The sequence below is a fragment of the Octopus bimaculoides genome, chromosome 9, assembly GCF_001194135.2.
Source record: "Octopus bimaculoides isolate UCB-OBI-ISO-001 chromosome 9, ASM119413v2, whole genome shotgun sequence".
Classification (NCBI taxonomy): Eukaryota; Metazoa; Mollusca; class Cephalopoda; order Octopoda; family Octopodidae; genus Octopus; species Octopus bimaculoides.
Genome location: NC_068989.1, coordinates 69,040,929 through 69,044,452, shown reverse-complemented (window position 1 = coordinate 69,044,452; position 3,524 = coordinate 69,040,929). Strand labels below are relative to the sequence as shown.

General features: G+C 38.8%; 1 long non-coding RNA gene across 4 annotated transcripts in view; it reads right to left on the bottom strand.

Annotated features, from left to right (window-relative positions):
* LOC106868037 (uncharacterized) overlaps positions 1-3,524 on the bottom strand; it is a 41,292-nt gene that overhangs the window by 34,676 nt on the left and 3,092 nt on the right. The window lies entirely within an intron of this gene.

Below are 3,524 nucleotides of genomic sequence, written 5' to 3'. Positions count from 1 at the left end.
TAACTCCCCCCCCCCACTACCACCAATCACTGAAAATGCTATTACAAATGAATATTATATGATTTTTTGCGCTTTTTTTTTTTGCAGTATCATCTCGCAAGGGAACAGAGATTGGAAGATCAGATTTGATCTTTATAGACAAGAAAATACAAACGGGGAAAAAAACCCAAAAAACTAGTATGCAAGATTATCGATTTATTGCCATAAGATAACAGATGAGAAACGAAAGAATGTTAAATATAACATTTCTGAATTTTATCAGAAAATCAAAAGAACTCAAGGAATTGCGAGAGAAAGTTATTCCTGTTGTATTTAGGAGCACCTGGTAAAAGCAACATTTGCCAAAAAAAAAAAAAGAAAAAAAATCTTTTAAGTGGTCTCTCGACTTGTTAGAAATAATAGTCAAATTTCTCTCAAAACACATTCTATCATCTAGTAACAAAAAAGAAAGAGCGGGTTCCAGTCGTGACTTCCCTATCTTTTAATCCCACAGATGCTTTGTTGGAATAAAAGGCAGGATAGTCACGGATCGAAGGTAGATATGATCAATTAGAGCTCAGCTGGTGTTAAACAACAACAACAATAACAAGAAAAAAAACATCAGGGGTGACTCTGTGTGGTTGCTTGACTTTGTAGAAATAGCATCCAAATAGCCCTCAAATTGCACCCAACATCTTTAAATAAGGAAAATGTAGTAATTGATATACAGGGTGTCCACAAAGTCTGGGTACATGGGGATTAACACATACTTTACAAAATTATTATTTCTTATATTTAATTGTTTATGTGATAATTTCATTTACTTCATGTAGCCAGACTTTGTGGACACCCTGTATAAAAAGATGAGATAGTCACGGTTGGAAAGCCTCTGATCATAGGTTTGTTCAATTTAGACTTGGCCTGGACTTAAGCAACAACGCAGGGAACAACAAAACGACAACAGCAACGTCGCTAAGTGCATTTGAGCTCCTGACTCCGTAGACTAGTAATACTATATTATACAAGGTCATTTTTTTCCCACTGTTACACAAGTACAAAGTACAATCAGCTGTCACGAGCAAAATTTCGGTTTGGTAAAATGTACTGAAATGAGCTTCAACTAAATGTTTTAGACATCTGTGTTGTTGCGAGGAGACATACACACCCACTCGGTTCCCTCCCACTTGATGTAACAGAACATTCAAGATGTAGAGAGTAGAGAGAGGGGGAGAGGGGGAGAAAGAGAGAGGGCTGCACCAGAATCCATCTGGTACTCATTACCGGTGAGTAGATTGGCACAACATAAAACAGAGTGACTTATTCAAGGATACGACGCGCCACCCTACTCAGGAATTGAACCCACTACATTACACGCAAACCACTAGACCATTCACTAGCCGAGGACTCCAAATCCTGAAGCCGTACATTAGCCGAAGATTCTAACCATGAGGTCATATACTCAGTGGGGTACCACAGAAATGGTAAATGGTTTACGGCACAAAAGAAATCACTTTAAACTTACTGAAATAATATTCGCGATGCCTTATTTTATACTAGGTATAGAAGCAGACTAATTCTAAGGATTTGATCAAAGACTTTGCAATTAAATAAAAGTGGGAGAAAACTATTCAAATATAAATAAAGTGGAAGTATACAAAAATAAACATTATTTTCCATCTTACGGTCAATCTTGTTTTATTTTGAAAAATAAAAAGATCTATTTTATGGTTTATATTTTGAATTACATTTATACGGGGGCACCAACACCTTTTAAGTGCTTAGGGCTTCTATGGTCTTAATCCGGCTCTGCGTACCCTTACCAAAGATCTAACCCAGCGGTTCTCAACTAATTTTTACCTATGGACCCCTTTGATTCCCATTTTACTCTTGTGGACCCTAATTCGATGTTTAAAATCTAGTTTTACAGAAACTTCTTCCAAAATTCCTAATTTGTTCTTCACGCGTTCAGTTGTATAGGTTTGCCATAGCACTCACTGAGAGAACATGTTTCAGTGACTGGAAAAGTGTTGAGCTATGTAAAACCCCGGTGGGGAACCACTAATCTAGTCGCTCGGCCGTGCACTAGCCGAAGTCTCTAACCGCTAGACCATGTGCCTTCACTTCCATTTACTATTTGTTGTTGTTGGCACTCCGTCGCTTACGACACCGAGGGTTCCAATTGATCCATTCAATGGAACAGCCTGCTCGTGAAATTAACGTGCAAGTGGCTGAGCACTCCACAGACACGTGTATCTTAACGGAGTTCTCGGGGATATTCAGCGTGACAAAGCTGACCCTTTGAATTACAGGCACAACAGAAACAGGAAGTAAGAGTGAGAGAAAGTTGTGGTGAAAGAGTACAGCAGGGTTCGCCACCATCCCCTGCCGGAGCCTCGTGGAGCTTTAGGTGTTTTCGCTCAATAAACACCCACAACACCCGGTCTGGGAATCGAAACCGCGATCCTATGACCGCGAGTCCGCTGCCCTAACCACTGGGCCATTGCGCCTCCACTCCATTGCTATAGACAGAGTAGAAATAACAAATTGTGTTGTCAATTTTATATAGAGCTAACTTCAACAGTCGATCTGTTTTGATAATATAATCAACTATCATTAGGATATTAGTCTGTTGCTCATTTGACCGTAATGTATTCTCGCTTACACAGGAAACTATAATTTGATCAAACGAGCCATCGTGAAAGAGCGTAGGTAATTTCACTGCAGACTTTAGAGTTCCAATTATTAGCTTAATCAGCACTGCGTTTAAAGAGATTAAGCTTTGCTTTCTGGCTTTTGGTACACCAAATATTGGAAAGAAGCGACGACAACAACAACTATAATACTGATTTCAAATTTTGGCACAATGCCAGGAGTTTCGGGGAAGGAAATAAGTCGGTTACATCGATTCCAGTGCTTTTATTAGTAGATATTTTATTGACCCCGAATGGATTAAAGGCAAATTCGACCTCGGCAGAATTTGAACTGAGAACGTAAAAACAGACGAAATGCTGCTTAGCATTTTGCCAGGCGTGCTAACGATTCTGCCAGCTCACCGCCTTAAAACAACAATGATAATAAGAAGAATCAGAAACAAGGTATAAAAGGAGAAAGAGAAGAAAATAGTAAAAGACGAAAAAGAAAGAAAACGAAGCATGATGAGAAAAGAACAATGAAAAAAAAAGGAAAAGAAGGAAGACAAAGAAGGATAAGTAAAGGAATTTTATTTCTTTCTTTCTCCCTCTCTCTTCACAAGCAACACACGTATGTATATATGCAACAGGTTTCCATACAATTTCCGTCTATTAAATTCCTTTGCAAGACCTTTGTCGGCGCCGGGCTATAGTAGAAGACATTTGCACAAGGTACTGAGCAGTAGGACAGAACCTGAAACCAAGTCGTTGCAAAACGAACTTCTTAACCAAACAACCAACCGTACGTATGTACGTATGTATGTATTTTTGCTTGTATGTATGTATGTATGTATGTATGTATGTATGTATGTATGTATGTATGTATGCATGTATGTATGTATGTGTGCGTGCGTG